We start from the raw sequence: 18,576 nt of genomic DNA, 5'->3' as shown, positions 1-18,576 counted from the left end.
AAAGAAAAGGAATTATATATTAATCACTCTGAAACTACTCAGAATTAATCTCACACACACAGTTAATACACAGACAAGAATCCTTTTTCTAGGTGCTTTCTGTGGATGTTCCAGTATTTAAATGGATACCTTACGAACTATTAACTGGAAATTACCTTGCAGTAGATAGGTGGCCAGTTCCCTGGGTTTGGATGAATAAATCTATACAGGTTTTGTAATACAGTTGCTTGGTCATGCCCCAATTCAAACTCTTGTGACTAGAATCACCTGAAGGAAATAAAAAGGAGGTAGAAGTTCAAACTTTGAACAATATAAATATTATGGTGTAGTCTAGAAGTAGGAGTAAGAGAAGAGAATAGTGGGTAGTTCATATTTTAAGCACTTGTTCCATGTGCTGTTATGCTTAGGTACTTAACATTTTAATTCATAGTCTTAGTCACTTTAGGAGATTGATGATATATACAAAAGTAAAGGCCACTGAGGATCCCAGAAATGGGTAGAGAAAGATAACAGTTGGTAAATGTGGGGTCAGGACCCAAACACAGGCTAAAGTGAGCAAGCCTGCAGTGTTTTCACTATTCCCGTGCTGCCTCTTGGGAATATTTTGTTAGTAGGGCTGGGGAACACTCTAGTAATGACTACTTTTTAAGAGGTTGTATGATGAAGACTTTCATTTCCAGAATAGACCAAATAATTTGAACCAACTATCCAGGAAAAGAAATAAAATTCCTTGGGAATATTAAGAGCATATGACAAGAGTAAAGAATTACTAAGTCAAGGTACACAAGAATACATAAATCCAGAGAAGCAAGGCTAATTTTGGAAAAGTTTTCCCCTGGGTTATTTTACCAGTTGGAAAAAAGAAAGCAGATGGCTGAGCAGTGTGCTTTTGCAGTTTTGGGGTTTCAACTTCTAGAAGCAGAGTTTCTAGAAGCCCAGCTAACAATAAAAAAGACAAGAATGAGAATCAAAATAAAGTTGATAAAGATTCAAAAGTATTTCAGATAAATAATTATGCTTATGTTTGACAAGTTCAAATTATGAATTTCAATGTAAAATTAAGAACTATAAGAAGAGAATGCAGGGGGCTGGGATTATGGCTCAGTGGAAGAGTGCTTGCCTTGCACACATGAGGCACTGAGTGTGATCCTCAGCACCACATAAAGTAAATAAATAAGCAAAATAAAGGTCATAGTTGCATCTCTGGGATAAAACCAGCTTGGTTATGATGTACAGTCTTCTTACTTTGTCGTTGAAAATTATTTGCTAATATTTTATTAAGGATTTTTGCATCTAAGTTATCAATGATATTCATATGTAGTTTTCTTTCCTTGATGTGTCCTTATCTGGTTTTAGTATGAGTGTGAAACTAGCTTGATGGAATGAATTTAAGTGTTCTGTCCCTTTCTGCCTCATGGAATTATTTGAGGTTCATTGGTATTCATTTTTCTTTAAAATTTTTGTAGAATTCAGCTAAGAATCCATCTGGTCTTGGACCTTTTTTTTTTTGGAAGTCTTTTACTACAATTTCTCTCTCATTGCTAGTTATTGGTCTTTTGGGTTTTCTGTCTTCTTGATTCAGTTTTGGCAGGTTGTATATATCTATATATATCCTATTCTTCTAGGCTACCCAGTTTATTGGAGAATAAATAGTTTCTAATGTTCCTCAAGATTTCTGTGATGTCTCTGTGATTTCTCCTTTTTTATCTCTAATTTTATTAATTTGAATCGTTTTTCTTTTGGTTGATTTTGCTAGGGGATGATCAGTCCCGCTGCCTCGTCCCTGCCACCGCCTCGTCCTACTGAGGTCGGCTTTGGGGGAAGCTAGGGCTGTGGTAGCGGTGGCGGCAGCTTCATTCCTGCCGGGAAGTAGGGCAGTGGGGATGGTGTCCATGTGAACTTCAGCCGGGGCAGTGACGAAGGCAGCTTCATTCCTGCTGCGAGGTAAGGCGTAGGGGCTGAGGTCCGCATGGGGGGCAGTAGGGCCAGCGGCAGCTTCCTTCAGGCGGCAAGGTAGGGCGGCGGGGCTGGGGTCCTGGGGCGTGGGCAGTTAGGGCGGCGGCGGCAGCAGTTACGTTTCCGCTGGGAAGTAGGGCAGCGGGGATGGTGTCCCCGTGGGCTTCGGCTGGGGCTGTGGCGGCGGCAGCTTCATTCCCGCTGTGAGGTAAGGCGGTGGGGCTGGGGTCCACGTAGGGGGCAGTAGGGGCGGTGGCAGCTTCCTTCAGGTGGCAAGGTAGGGCGGCGGGGCTGGGGTCCTGGGGGTGGGCAGTTAGGGCGGCGGTGGCAGCGGCAGCAGCAACTACATTCATGCCAGGCATCCACGTCACCGGTGTCCCGAGCTGCGGGGCCTTTTGGCTGCTCCTATTACTTGGCGGCTGGGGCAGCCTTCCCCACAAAGGGCTGCGGAGCTGCGTGGACGCCGGCAGCAGCAGCGACAGCAGCAGCGGCTAGCCCATGAGGGCACAGACATTTGTTGCAGTTCTTGGGTCTTTGTTGTTTTTCCTTGGGCTTTTACCCTTCTTTTCGTTAATTTTGTATAAAATGTCCCCCGTGATGTAAATATTGAGCAAGGAACCTTGGTGATGTGGGGAGCTTTGCCGAAAGTGCAGTTTGGATTCTGCTTTTCCCATGGTGGCGGCTGGATGACTCTTCATTGCTGGCCCTGGAAAAGGCTAGGGCAGCTTGTTAGTTGAGTTTTAAATTTCCCAGTGTTGTTTTTAAAGGTTCTACGTGCATAGAAGAGGGATGTTCACCTTAAATAAGCATATGAGCGGTTAACAGGGAATGTTTTCCTCTGGGAAAGGGAATTTGGTAGCTCTGACCCATGTCAGTCTGTGAATATTTAGACCTGTAGTGACTTTTTAACATTTTTCATAAAAACCTGTTATTTACAGTGTGTCATATGTTGTTAATACTCCTTGCCTTAACTTCCCTGGCAAATGTTTTTCATGCTTTCTGAGAAAGTAGACAATTGATAGATTATCCAAGGAATGGAAAAAAATGTGAGTGGGTGATTTCGGACAATCCCTGAGAGCTGGCATTGTAAGACTCATCCTATCCCCAGTAACATTTTCATACAATAAATGTTAACACTTTTGAAGCCTTTTTATAAAGATACAATTTGGGAATGATATTAAGATAAGGAAAAGCTGTTGATTGATTTCTTAGATTAACATTTCTTCTTCCCTTTTCTCTTTAAAAACGTTTTCCAAGTGACAACTTCATGAAGATGGCCAGTGATAAGCAAATGTCCGATGATGATGACAGCCCCAGCACCAGCAGTGGCAGTTCAGATGTGAACCAGCAAGACCCTGCTGCTCCAGAGCCTGAAGATCATGAAGAAACAACCTTCTGCCACCCATTGGAAGAAGAGCACCAAACTCTCTAGGAAAACCACTGGTAAGTTATCCACTAGTGCTAAAAGGTAACATTGTCAGGTTGTCTTCCAAGCAATTAAATGCTTTTATTTTTACATCAAGAACAATACTGCAGAAATACTTCATGACCAATTTTATTTGTACTTGAATGAATTGTCATCCTTTAGGGAGCATGAAAACATCCTCACTAAAATTATGCTTCTAAGCAAACTTATTCTGTACTTTGGTAATTTCAGCAAGAGTCCTAGAGACTGAATTCTCATCCTGACAGTTTAAGGAGTTGGCAAGGAAAATCTGTGAAACTGAATTAGATGGTACATTGGGGATGTTTCTTTTGTGAGTTATACTCCTGAGTGAAATTAGCACGTGTCCACGTGGGTGTCAGTCCAGGCATCTGTGGTGTCAGCTTCATAAAAGGAAATGTGTAACTTTTCATGAAAGGAAATGATCAAAAAAGTTTATATTTGCTAAAAAATGTTGAATGTCAGGCCTTGGCTTTTTTTGAAAAAGAAGATTTTAAATTTGCTTAGTTTTACAAACAAGTCTTTAAATCTTGCATAATAGGTACAATTTTTTTGTAGTCATCCCTCTTTGTTCTTGTGAGATCAAATAAAACTGAAAAGTAGCCATTAACAATCTCAGGTGTCACTTTGCTGTTAAAATTTTGCACATCTTTAAAACTCCTGGATGTTCTTGACATAGTATTGAAAATCAACAGCAGAAAAAAAAACATTTGTTCGTTGGAAGTGAAAGATTATTTGTTTCCTGCTGACTTTTATTTTCTATGATGGCAAAAAAATCCATCAATGGGACTCCATCAGTGATAGTGGTTGTATTGAGTAGAACTCTTGAATCAAACATAAAAGGTACCTATAGCATGACCTAATGTTGATGTTTTGTTGTTTTTCATTGATCACAACTAAAAGAAAAAGAGAATATAAAAACTGATCAATTATTGCATTTTATAGTGATTCATGTTCTTATTTTTCTATACATTTTCACCGTCATTGCACCATTAATCAAACACTAATGAACTTGAGAATATTATATTGAATAGCAGCAGTCTTTGAAATAATTTAAAATTCTTCTCAGTGTGTTGTAATCTTGTGGAGAGAACATTAAACAACATTTGAAAACATTGTAAATTTCAAGAAAATCACAGAAATGCTTTTTCCCCTTACCTCAAGGCCCTCTTTCCTCCAAGAGTATGAAATTTAAATTTACATGCTGTACCTAAGATCAGAGAAAAGAAATGGTTAAGTAAGATTGCTAAAATAGTCCTTGGAAGTTTTTCATTGGTAAAGGTATTTGTAAATTTTAAACTTTTTTTTAAAAAAACAGATAAAATATTGACAAAACTATTAATGTGCTCTTGCAATAGCTTTCTAACTTTTACCCCAGTAAATGTGGATTGAAGTCATTGTCAAAAATATTCTAGGGCTTTTCCTCCTTCCATTTTGTCTCATTTGCATATAAGCTTCAAAGAGAATTTCTTTAGTAAAAACAGTTTTAAAATAGATTTTATATCGTTTTGTTGAGTAGTAGTGGAGCACTTTCTCAAATCAGGTGTAAATGACCTACCTATTTACAGTAGCAAGTGAAAAAAAAGCTGCAATTTTCTGTAAAGGAGTTTGGGTTATGCCTCTGAGAACAAAGAGGAAGCAGTCATGTTAGCATTACTGAAGGCAAAACCAGCCTTCATTTACCTGCATGATGGTAGAGGGCATTCTGATTTTCTGGTTATTTTTTAGACTGTCTCAAATACTTTTTGTCTGTTCCCATTTCACTAAGGGAATTCAGAAGGATCTAGCTGAAATAACCCTTAATCCTCTCCTAACTGCAGGTAAGAAACAACTTTTGTTGTTTTGATTTCTAAATTGTGGAAACAATATTAGGAGATGAATGTATTATCCTTGTATGTATGTGCAGCAGAAGAGGCTAGCTAGCTATGTTTGCTTTCTTAAAGCTTTGCAAGTGCTTTAAACAAAAATTGCCTAGGTAATTAAATTAAATTAGGAGAAAAATACTCTTAGCATGTATCATATATTCTGTACTTATGAATATAGTGATCTTGTGCTTCTTGCTGAGATTTGTTTGAGTGGTGTTGATTTTTCTGTTGTTGTTCTGTGTAATATATTTATTCACAAGTATTTTGTAGAAACCTGTAAGGTTTTAAGTTTTAAAGTTAGTGCTTGTGTGCAATCTGAATTGATTTTCCAAATTTAGAAATTGTTGAATATGGTGTTACAAAATGTAAAAGCATTAAACAGGAGTATAGTTGTATCTGTTTGATTTATTCAGTAACTTGCCTAAAGGACAAATTTTATGTGCTAAGCTATGGTTGTAGTTGTTATTTTCTAGAAAACACATTGTTGGAATTATTTACATTTTAAGCAAATATCCTAATGACTTGGGAGAATTCTTAGTAGTATCTTAATTGGAATTGTGAGAAGAATCAAATTCAGTGGAACTCAAGAATTTAAGATTGGTTGACAAATTGTATTAAAAGTAGCTGGTTGATTTTTTTTATTTGTGTCTTATATAGTGTTCTGTTTATTTTTGAATGGTGACTGTATGGTTGATAAAATTTATCAAATTTAGAGAGCAATATTATAAATAAATTGCATAGAAGTATGTGCTCAAGAATGTGAGGGGAAGGGATGGTATAATTAAGGCAGTGTTATGCTTTGATATAAAAATGTTTTGGTGTTTAACCTGTGTTTTTGCTACAAATTGTGTTTGCACATGTTGATCAGCACCATCTCTGAAGACTACTTGAGACATAATAAGGAATAATCCATTTGCTACTTATTGTGTGTGTTAACCAGATTCCCAGATAAGGGGGATCTGAACTGATTTATCCAGTGAATTAACAGTTTTGCTTATATTTGTAGTCACAGCCATTTCAGTTTATAAAGGAGACATGAATGTGAACTAATTATAAACAGAGTGGTATGTCAGATCTCAAAATATTACTTAAAAAGTATACCGCTCAATAGTGTAGCCACTAGCCACATTCTGACTATGGACCAGGATGTTGTGGTTAGTTCAAAATGTGATATACTGTAAGTGTGAAATGCATACTGGATTTTGAAAACTTAGTACAATTTGTAAAAGAATAAATATTTTAAAGATATTTATTACATGTTGAAATAATATTTGGCATGTTTAGTAAGTGTTTTAAAATTGTATTTTTATCATTTTAGCATAGTTATTAGAAAATTCAAAATTACGTGTGTAACTTGCATTATAATTTTGTTGAACAGTATTGCTTTAGAGAAGAAGTAAATCAGTATTTCTTTTAGCCTTCTAAATGGTGTGTCAAATTTGTACCATTTAGGAGGTCAAGTTAAATTTGCTCTGTGGAAGAATCACTTAACTTTCTGAGTATATTCTGATAATTTTCATTACGAAAGATGTAAAGATCTGTCAATTTAAAACTCACATGTCTTAAAATTGCATGTCAGGTCAAACGTTTTTAAGGGTTTCTGTTGATTTTCTGCAAATGGCTTAAACCAGTGTATGAATATACATCTAGAGAACATAGTAGACTGTGGTGAGACGTTTCTGCCGCTTATGCAGACTATGGTCACCATTACAAGATGGCGCTGGCTCCGCTGTGGTTTGTGACAAACAACTCCTTATTTGGGAGAGTTGGCGCATGGCTTTTCAGCACCCTATGAGAAAGTTCCACATGGCAGCTTCGCATTGGGCCTTGAGATGCTTTATTAAGGCTGGGAGGGGCATCCGAGGGGTAGTAGACGAAATATCAAGGGCCTGAATAAACCGATGAAAGAAGATTCCTGAGTTGCGTCTTCCTTGCGGGCAAGGGGTCGCGACAAGTGGTGCTGAAACCCGGGAACCAGAACTTTCAGCAGTCAGGGGTGGTGCACCAGTTAGTCCCAGGTAAGTGGGATCCGCGATCAAAGCGGGGCAGCTCCTCTGTAGATAAAGAGAGAGCGGGGAAAAATAATAAAATAAGATGCTCCTCTGTAAATAAGGAGAGAGCGGGGTTTTGTATTTTCACTTTCTTTATACTGCTTGGAACAGTATGGGTGCTACTTCCTCAAGCCCAATTTTGCTGGCCTTGGACGGGTTACTGCATTCTAAGGGACTTAAAGTGAAGAGGAGCACATTACAGAGGTTTTTAGAAGAGACTGACTCTGTAGCTCCTTGGTTTGCTTTTTCAGGGAGTCTCACGATTCCCAGTTGGGACAAATTAGGGAAAGATCTGGATTTCGCTTACAAACAAAAAACTTTAAAGGGTGGTACCATTCCGCTTTGGAAATTAGTGAGGGGGTGTATAATGGATGGTAAATGCCAGAAAGCTGTGAGCGAGGGTCAGGCCGTTCTTGAGCAATTGCATGAAGAGAAATCGGAGGGGTCACATAGCGAGGTAGCAAAAAGTATTAGGAGTAAGAGTGGTGAACAGACAAGGGAGTCTGAAGTTAAACAGAGGAGAAGGCTCTATCCGGACTTGACTGAGTTAAAAACTCCCAAGGACACAAGTAGCTCGGACAGTTCTGAGGAATTGGACAAGTTATTACAACAATTACGTAAGACTTAGATAAAAAAGAAAAAACGGGAAACAACAGATGTAAAAGCCTGCTGTGAGAAGGGTAATAAATCTAGTTCTGGGGAGGTGGAAAATCTAGAGGAGGAGCCAGTACTTGATGCTGCTCCACCCTTCCCCATGCCTCCAATAGTTCCGCCCCCGTACGTGGGAGGAGTCCAAGGCTCCGGGAAAACTTTTCATTCTCAAGTTTGGAGAACAGTCAATACAGATCTCAGACTTTGTTGCTAGGATGGTGGATGCTTCAGGAAAAATTTTTGGTGATCCCGATAGAGCCATGCCCTTGATTAAACAATTGGTCTTTGAACAGTGTACTAAAGAATGTAAGGCAGCTATTACTCCTTATAAAAACAAAGGCATAGAGGCTTGGATGAAAGTCTGTAGAGAGATAGGTGGGCCATTAACTAATGCAGGCCTTGCTGCTGCTGCAGCAGTTACAGCTGGAGTAGCCATGGCCAGTCAAGTACAAACTGCTGCCACTATTAATAATGTTATTCAACAAACTTCCACCATACTCGAATCTCAAAATAAAGTTAATCAACATATTTTGTCAGGAATTTAAGCTGCCAACCAAAGAATAGATTTACTCCAAGCTCAGGTAGAAGAATTGGCTGACTTGGTGCTTTTGGGTTGTGTTGACCAACGTGCACATTTGTGTATAACCTCTGTCAGATTTAATGATTCCAGAAATGCTTCCCGCATCATTGGCGAATATTTGGCCGTAAATTGGTCCATGGCAGCGGAAGACATGATCCAGTCTCAACTGACGAAGATAGCTGTCTTGAATAGTACCCGTGTTGATCCCGTGACTTTGGGTCAATTCACCGATTGGATATCTTCTGCCTTTTCCTTTTTTAAAGAGTGGGTGGGAGTAGGCATTTTTGGTGCAATGTGTTGCTTCGGTATGTTCCTCTGTTTGTGATTTCTCTGTCACCTCAAGTCCCGCAGTGCTCACGATAAGGCTATGATCATACAAGCTCTTGTAGCTTTAGAAAATGGCAACTCACCTCAAGTCTGGCTTGCGCATCTTAAACAGTAAATCTTTGACATGGTCATTGCACCCCAAGTTATTTTAACATTGCACTGGGATCGACATGTCCTCTTTTTACCTTCTTTCCAGTGTTGGAAAGCCCTTGCACTCTGCAGGTCTTGATACCATTGCACGCAGACGGGTTTCCACACTAGTGCTTATCTATCGCCTTAAATTCCGTGCCTTTCTTTCAGGGTGCTGCCAACTTGTTTGTAGCTGTATTTCTAGACAGCCACAGTTCAACCTCAGTTATCCCCTCTTGTTCACCATCTTCACAATACAGGATGCGAGGCAAGGCACGGCACTTGAGTGATCCATTGAGAAGAGGGACCTCAAGGGGAGCATGTCCTATTGCATGCGGGTTTGACGTCCACGCCCCGTCCACGCCCCGCCCCACGAAAAAAGGCGTCGGCTGATATGGAGTCAGGTCTAGGGAAGGGCCCTCCTTAGGACTGAGCCATACTATGCAGGCACTTCTGCACAGTGGGATAGGACCTCTACTCTCGCCTGTATTGTTTTAAGAAAACAGAAAGGGGGAACTGTGGTGAGCCGTTTCTGCCGCTTGTGCAGACTATGGTCGCCATTACAAGATGGCGCTGGCTCCGCTGTGGTTTGCGACAAACAACTCCTTATTTGGGAGAGTTGGCGCATGGCTTTTCAGCACCCTATGAGAAAGTTCCACGTGGCAGCTTCGCATTGGGCCTTGAGATGCTTTATTAAGGCTGGGAGGGGCATCTGAGGGGTAGTAGAAGAAATATCAAGGGCCTGAATAAACCGCTGAAAGAAGATTCCTGAGTTGCGTCTTCCTTGCGGGCAAGGGGTCGCGACAGTAGACATATTGAATGCTTTCAGAGCAGTAATGTACTGGTACATTTGGTAAAGGAATGTACTTTAATAAGTATTTAACCCAGGACTGTTTCCACAAGGTCACAGGATTATTTTAGATGGAGTAAAATCTTTCTGTGAAATAGAAAGTAAGTTTCACTTATCGCATATTTTTTCTCTTTATATACCAGATTTCATTTAAGTTCATGAAATAATGCTTAACATTTAGTGATTTAACTAGTGAAGCAGTAAAACTTTGGGCTTGCTTTTGCACAGTAACATGGAATACTTATATCGATTTTCTTTTGTCACAGTCTTTGGTGACTGTTGGCTATTGAAAAGGATATCTTTTAACTTCTCTAGTTCTTTAATATCTGAGTTTGTTTGTGGCTGTGTAAGTGATTCAGGAAAAAAAAACAAATGTAAAATACAAGTTTCTTAGGAAATTAGAAGTTATTTCTTACTACTTTGGGGAGAGACTTTTTTCCATGTACCTCATATGTAAAATAATGCAGATGCTTTTGTGTGTCTTTGGATTCTCCTGGGTAGAAGGTTAGTTTTTGTAATTTTGATAGAAAAGCCTAAATTTGTGTTGTGTTTTTGCTTTCATGCCAGAAAATGCAATAGATTTTGGTATTACATTTCTTTTAACTCATAGCTGTATAAATGAGAATTTTAGCTTTATGGTAGTTGTATTATTTAGATTTGTTAATTTATGTTGTAATTAAAAATGGGATTCCACAATCATAAGTACATTTAGAATTTGTGGGTTAATATTGCATGAGACCTTTGAAACCTTATGCTTGCTACTTCCAGGTGCGATTATTTAATTATGGCTTTTGGTAAGGTTGTGTGTGTGTGTGTGTGTGTGTGTGTGTGTGTGTGTGTGTATAAACTTGTCAAAGTATGTGACAGTGTTAATTATACCTCAGGGAAGACATGTTAAGTGTATCTGGGTACATTCAGGAAAGTGTTGAATGAGATATAGGAAAACCAGAATTACTTGTACTAGGGAGATTTGTCTTAAATCCCTTCTTTTGTTTTAATTAATAAGTTATTCTTTAGTTACGTAATTAGGTCTAATATACACATGCAGGATGGCCTTTGGGTAGATATCATTGTCAAATTAAATGCATGACTTTAAAAGTGTTTGATTATATGTCAATAGGAATATTTCTTTTTCTTTTAGTAAAAAAGGTTGTTGAAGATTTAATTTCTAATGATTTGATGGTATTTTAGGTTTTAAGTATTGAAGGCCTGTGGGCCAATGCATTTTAAACACAGGGAAATAATATATGTTTTTTGGTTTATGCTTATACTTTTTACTTCTATATTTTAGATTAGGGTATAAAAATCAATTCACCAGTAAGCGTGAAGGGAAATTATTATGAACATACATTTGTTTCACAAAAATTTATGGACGAGAGTTGTTTAGTAATGTGTTGACATTTACGTTCTATTTATCAAAGGATGTGCTTCCTTTTCCACTTATAGTCAGCACTTGTGTAAATAGCAAAAGTTTAGAAAGGTGCTGGATTTCTAAGTTAATCTTGAATTTCTTTTCCTGTATAGAGGGTACAAACATGTACTCCTAAATATTAATGGGTTTGGGCTGAATCTATGTTAAAGAAGATATTCAAGAGTAATTATAAATCATTTTTGGATGAGGGGAAGGCCTTCAAGAGTAATTGTAAATTGTTTTTGGATGAGGGGAAGGTAGATATTACAGTTTCAAGTTTATATTAATCATATGTTGACTATCAAAACCTGAAATCAGCTACTATAATACTTGTAAATACCATAATACTTGCAAATTTTGTTAACTTCCCTTTTTAAAAGAAAGAAAAGGAAGTAGCATAAGTTCTAAATCAGAAGTTGGCAATTTGCACATAAGAGTAATTTTCTGAGGATAAACTGTGTTTCTGATGGTTGCCATATCTCTCACTATTGTCCAGTGTAGATTAGAACTTTGCTAATTAAAGGGTAATCTTCAGACCATCAACATCTGTATCACAGGTGTGATTGTTAAAACTCAGAATGTTGTTTTCCCCTAACCAGAAGTACTGAGTCTGAATCTGAATTTAATGAGATTGCTAACTGAATTGTGTGTCTATTGAGGTTGGAAAAATTCTGCTACTGAAGCAAAACTGTTCAGATCCATGCTGTGCCACTATTGGCATGCCACTTTATATAAGTTATGGGATATTTTTGTTCTTCAGTTTCCCAAGTTGTAAAATGAAAATTAAGTTGATCTCCCCATTATATAATTGCTGTGAGGATGAAATGAATTTGTTGAAAGTTTTGTTAACCACATAAATTGGATCCCTAAAGTGGATACAGCATGATAAAAGTAGGTGAGACAATTTAGCAGCATGCCCTCACTCTTGCTGGTGTTTGCTCCAGTGCATCCACATCCTACTTATAGGAATAATTACATCTTTATTTATCATCTACTTATTGAGAACATATCAAGCAGTTTGTTTTAATGTGAATAAAAGCAGGTTTTTAAAAACTTGAGTTAAAACAGAAAATTAGCCTAAAAGTGTTGATCATAGATGAACAAATACTCAATCCCTTCCAAAAAAATATGTGTAAACTTAATGATACTTAAAAAGAATGTCTTGGGGCTGGGGCTGTAGCTTAGTGGCAGAATGCTTGCCTAGCATGTGTGAGGCACTGGGTTTGATCCTAAGCATCACATAAAAAAAAACATAAAATATATGCATTCTGCCCATCTACAACTACAAAAAAAATGTTTTAAAAAGTATTTATAAGAATACTATGACTATGACTGCCCAGTAAAGTATAATAAAAATTTTTAGATAATTGTATTAGTTAATGTTTTCCCCTCTTTAAATATCCCATTTTAAGAGTTTGTGATTTTATTCAGAATGCAGTAATTTCAATATTTGTAAAATTTACACTCATAATAGTATAGTTTACCAATTACTTCAACATAATGTAGTGTAATTCCAGGCAAAACAGTGAGTTGGAATTCAAAAAAAATATTAAATAACTCATATTCTTTACTTTTTTCATAATTGTGATATTTAATATTATTCACTTAAAGATTATTTAGCTATCATTTCTATTTGCTTATAGGAAGTAGTTGATAATTACAGTAAACCTAATTGTGTCTCCCATATATGCCAGTGGAGCAGAAGGACTCAGTTACCATTGAATGATTCAAAACATTTATCCAAACTAGTGATTGATTGAAAATAATATCTCCCCCACATAAGGTCACATTTTTATTAGCTGTCTATTATGTTCAATGACGATAGGGTAAGGAGAAAGTGGGTGAAAACCTTGGGTACTTTTTAAAAACCTAAATGGTTATTTCAAAGCAACATGAAGCAAATTGTTAATTTTCTTTCTGCAAGTAAATGATTGGTACCTTTTTCTCTCCTTGAATGTGTTGCTGTAACAGAATGTAGATTATGTTTAATTATGAGGGAAATCAACAAGTCTTGCTTAGAGTACAAGAGCATTCAGATTGAGAAAACTGAATGGGAAAACTTTATCTTCCATTCTACTCTTTTCTACAAATATGATATAACAAAACCACTTGTAGATCTATTAGATCTACAGGCATATAAAGTGATGATTTTTTCTTTCCATATTTCTTTAGACAATAATTGTATTTGGGGGGGCTGGGCTTGTGGCTCAGTGATACAGTGTTTGCCTAGCATGTGCGGCGCCCTGCATTCAATCCTAAGCACCACATAAAAATAAATAAATAAAATAAAGGTATGTATCCAACTACAACTAAACATTAAATTAAAAAAAGAATTGTGTTTGGGCATTTCATTAGAATTTAAAAGATGAAATATCTTTAAATATTTAATGTTTCTTTTGCATCTGGATCACAGAAGTTTTTGCCTCTTCCCCCATTTTAATAGTCTAGGAGATAGTTGACAATACCTGGAGACATTTTGCTTTTCAAAACTTGGGGAAAAAGGCTCTAGTATACAACAAAGAATTGTCTCCCTTCAGGAGATCTTAATGAAATAAAACATATATATGTTTCTGTTATGTTTCACTAGGAATATTGAAGTAACTTGTGACTACAGAATGCAAGTCACCTTTATATTGCCTTAGTGATGAAAATAAAAACCGAATGAAGAGCATGGCTTTCTCACCAGTGTGTAATTTAGTGTCAAAATCTAATATAATGTAATCATCACTTTCTGCAATCATAGAAAGTAATGTAATTGCCTCTTTGGAAAAAGGTGAGAAGAGAGTATCAATATCAAATTTGGAGAAATGGTAAGAGTAAGGGAAGCATCTAGAAGAGATGGGAAGGATCACTCTCTAACCACAAATTCTGCACACCTCTAGTTTTCCACCTCCTACCACATAACAGGCTTTCTAAAACTTTACTTTTTATTTTTTGCCTTAGATAACTTAGCTAAAAATTATTCCAAAATTATGTAAAATAATGTAACTTTGCATTACTAAACTTTTGTTTTCCATAACACATTAAAAGGAAAATTAAATAATAAAACAGACATAATAAATTCTTTTTTGATATAATCATTTAAATATCTTTTTTAGACAGCAGTAATTCAAACAAAAAATACTTCCCTTACTTAAAATGTAACATTTTATATTAATGAATCAGGAGGCTAAAACACTAAAATTGTCAGACTCAGTAAATCTTTCAAACATTTCATCTATAGAGGCACAGTAAACAGTGTAAATTATAAAAGGTTTTTTTTTTTAAATATATAAATTCCAGGTCAAAATATATCAAATCAAACATATATCAACTTTACTTCTCAATTTACTTCTCAATGTAATCATATTTTGTTGACTCTAAATAACACATCCTCTGGTAACTGATAATGACATTAAAATTTGTATCATCTTTCTGCTAAAATATAGTAAGCTCTACTCTGAGCCCCTCGTTCATAAGTCTTACATCCCGTTATCCCATCGTCAGCAATAAAGCCAATGAGATTATTCTAAAATGTAAACATCCCCATGTTATTCCTGTCTTTGCTTATTAAAGGACCAAGCAATGTACTCTCTAATTTCTCTTTTGCCTATTTTCCCTTTGTTATAGAAATATATTGTGCATTTCAATCAAATTAAAGTCTTTCAGTTCCCTTAACTGTCTAATATATTTCTAGTTAGGCAGATGATGATGCACCTCCTGAAATCCTATTTTCTTTTCACAGACCTCTCAGTCTCACTCTGCTCCATCTGGAAATATCCAACTCCTCTTTGGGATCCTTCTAAAATTTCCCTTTTGTGAACATACACTTTATACAGTCAACTTGATGACTTGCTGCTTCCTGTCTGGTCTATTTTAGAAATATTTGCAAAACTGCATTTATTACTTCATATCACAGTTATTCATTCACATCACTATTTCCATTTGCTGACTATGAAAGAAAACCTTTCTGGTTTTGGCATCTGCCTTGGAAGCAGCAGTCTGAGCAGATAGCCTGGAAGACCTCTTCTTGGGCTTCTTCTTAGCCTCACTTTCTTCAGAGCTGACCTTCCTCTGGAACTTCCTGGCTGGGAGCACAAGGCTCACGCAGGTGCTGCAGGCAGTGGCTCTCAGGAACCTTCTGAAACTGTGCTTCCTGGCCACTGCTGCTGTTCCCACCACATGAGTTGCTGTGACACACCAAGTATTCAATTATTTTAATGCAGTTTTTACCATAATTGAGACATAACTATAGGCAATTTTAAATCTCTAAATTTTGTGATTTTAGCTACAACACACCTTATAAAAATCAAATCCTTACTATTATGTTTGTTTATTCTGCTTTCTAAATAAGTTCTCATTTTGTCATTATTGCCCATGCTTACAACCTTCCTTTCTCTTATCTCTAGCCTAGAGAACAGTGACCTGCCCCTACTTGCTCTTCCTGTCATGAGTCTCTCTCAAGTGTGCCATTCTCCCCTCTCACAAGCATTAGTTTCTAAAATAAACATTTAACCATGCCATACCCACAAAAGTAAGAAAGTATTCTATTATTTATGCAATAAACTCAATATTTATTTATATGTCCCCTAGCTCTTCCAAGCATGATCACAAATAGTCTTTCAAATTCCCTGTAGGAACAAACTCAGCCCCACTAATACTTGTACACATAATTCCTTTGCTTCACACATTTCCTACCTCTTCTGATTTTTATTGTTTCTCTGTCTCTATTTATGCTTAACATTTGCCAACATAGCCTCCATTGCCTCTAGCTCTTTAAGCTCCACTTAGAATTCTCTTTTTTTTCATGCCCCAAAGAATTTCTGCTGTACCATCATTACTTTCCCATCCTAATAAAAGTGAGAGCTTATTAATCTAATTTCCATATACTTTTTCAAAAGCTTTAATCACAACATTAAGTGTGCTTTGTCTCAGTTTTTACAAATAGATATCTTCTCCATTATGATGCAAATTCTTTCAAGATTAGTATCATATTGTATCATTCTTTAGATCATCAACATCTAGTATATAAAAAGAAGAATGAAAGAATAATCTAAATATAAAATATATCTAAAGTTTCTAGTTACTGTGTATTATATTCAATATTCAGAGCTATAATATTAATTCTATATTTTGTGACAAGGAACTTCTTACAATAATTCTACAGTGCAAGTGGACACAATCTTTAAAGCCCAAATGAAAGCCCCACACCACTTACTTTCCCCAGTAATAAATGTTACTTTTGGATTATGCTAATAAAATCTAACCTTCCATTAAATAGATGATTTCTGAATATTCTTGAATAAATTACCTCTTAAACAGAATAAAATTAGAATGGCATTCACTTTTTTAATTAGCAATTTTTAAGACAGGCAGAGATACAATTTACATACTGAAATATGCCTGTCTATTATATATATATATTATATATTATACATATCATACATATATTTTTGTCAGACCTAGTATTTCTCTATCCTCTAATAGATAATGAAACAAAGGTACTTGAGTTTCTTAAGTGGAAAATAATGCTTCTGTGGATGTGGGGAGTAGTTTTTAATTGCCTACTATTATCTATGAAATAAATTTAAAAGAAGAGTTAAGTCGGATCACTTAGAAATGCTTGATTTTAATGCTTATAAAAATTGGGGCTGGGGATGTGGCTCAAGTGGTAGCACGCTCGCCTGGCATGCGTGCGGCCCGGGTTCGATCCTCAGCACCACATACCAACAAAGATGTTGTGTCCGCCGGGAACTAAAAAATAAATATTAAAATTCTCTCTATATAAAAAAAATAAAAATTGAACTTACACATATTCTGAAAAACACATTTTTTAAATCAAACTTAAGCTCATTTCACTTTCTCTCTTTAACAAGCCATCAACACAAAAGCTTTTATCTCTTCCACTCTAAAAAGGAATATGTTATTGTGGATAGGTGAAGGAAACAGCAAAATTATAAAAATTAAATATTCTGTGTCACAAGTCTTTTATGAGGAATAACATTTGTTTGATTTTTATTTTTTGAAAACTAAACATAAATGCTAATTCTTTAAAAATTGGAATGGAACTTATTGATGTCTATTACCAGTATCCTTATTTTCACTGTGTCGCAAAGGGGAAATTGTGCCCATCAGGCCAAGAAACTACTCCTACATATTACACAAGAGAACTTAAAAAAAATCTAAGGGAAATTGGACAGTGGCATTTGTAAAATCAAGCAGCATGATACAAAAATTTGAGATCTATCTGTGTAAGTCAGTAGGATGATTTTATTTAAAGAGAAAAATTCTCCACTATCTCTCAGATTGGCAAAATCAGTTTCCTTTGTCATAAATTGCTTAAAATTCCAAAAGATAAGATTGATATGTCAGTGACTTGTTCAGATGGCTATCCCCTACCTTACCTAAGCCAATTAACATCACTAGAAATTTTGTTCATATTGATTTTTCTTTCTTAAAGTATAAGCAGGAAGAATTCCTCACTGTCTCAAAACCTGCTATTTTTTTCTCAATTATTTTGTGACTTTCTGGCTATTAAGTAGATGGAATAATATTTAATGCTCACACAACTGGAGCATCTGAAAATGAAGGGAAGTCCATCTTCCTTAGCCACTCTGTCTTGGTGGATGACTCCAGGTTCCAGTGCCAAAACAAATCAGGAGAAAAACATTGTCTCAGAAGTATCTTATTGTGTGTTAAAATGGCAAAAATAACAAACTGAGGTGGGTGTTTGTTTTTTAGAATGCAACACAATTTCAAAATGTACTAAATTAATTTTCCAAAATAGTATAATAAGCTCTCTCAGAAATTCCAGTGATGCAGTGGTTATTTGCATTTTTCCGATTATATTCTATTTTTTCCTCAGAGGGAGACCTATGTCCAAAGGTAACAAGCCCTATCAGTTGAGTGTCATAGCAATCATGCAGAAGCTTCAGCATATCAAAATGCCAGAAATCAGACAACAGAGAGAGAAGATGAACATTTAAATAATAGAAAACTCTTCAGTAGCGCTTAAGTTTGGTATAGAAAGAAAATGGGAGGTGAGAAGAAACTAAAGAGTTAATGAGGAAATAATTTATGAAGAATTTTATAATGCCTTCCATCCCTTGTACTAAATAATTAAAGTTTTAAGTATAAAATACAGGTTCTTTTTACATTTTGGACAGACTGGCTGTGCTGTAGTGTGGAAATTTGTCTTGGATGGGAGCCAGAGCCACAGAGAGAGATCATTCATTCATCCTGTTGTTTCAGGTATCTACTTACCAGTTAATGATGTCTTGATCTCAGGCAGTTTCTGGACCTCAGCATTATGATGGTTCTGCATTGCAGAATT

At 36.3% G+C, this 18,576-nt stretch overlaps 1 long non-coding RNA gene across 2 annotated transcripts in view; it reads left to right on the top strand.

Annotated features, from left to right (window-relative positions):
* Positions 1–7,145: 7,145 nt before the first annotated feature.
* The window catches only part of LOC144370402 (uncharacterized), a 43,983-nt gene continuing 32,552 nt past the window's right edge, over positions 7,146–18,576 (top strand). Inside the window, exons 1-2 of one of the 2 annotated variants that reach the window (XR_013430381.1) lie at positions 7,146–7,283; positions 18,410–18,494. This is a non-coding gene — a long non-coding RNA (uncharacterized LOC144370402). Of the gene's footprint in view, positions 7,284–9,581; positions 9,955–18,409; positions 18,495–18,576 lie in introns of those variants that run through there. The other variant, XR_013430380.1, reaches the window with a different exon arrangement.

Source organism: Ictidomys tridecemlineatus, chromosome 14 (assembly GCF_052094955.1).
Source record: "Ictidomys tridecemlineatus isolate mIctTri1 chromosome 14, mIctTri1.hap1, whole genome shotgun sequence".
Lineage (NCBI taxonomy): Eukaryota > Metazoa > Chordata > Mammalia > Rodentia > Sciuridae > Ictidomys > Ictidomys tridecemlineatus.
Note: the sequence above shows the minus strand (reverse complement) of the source record. Positions and strands in the feature narration are given on the sequence as shown.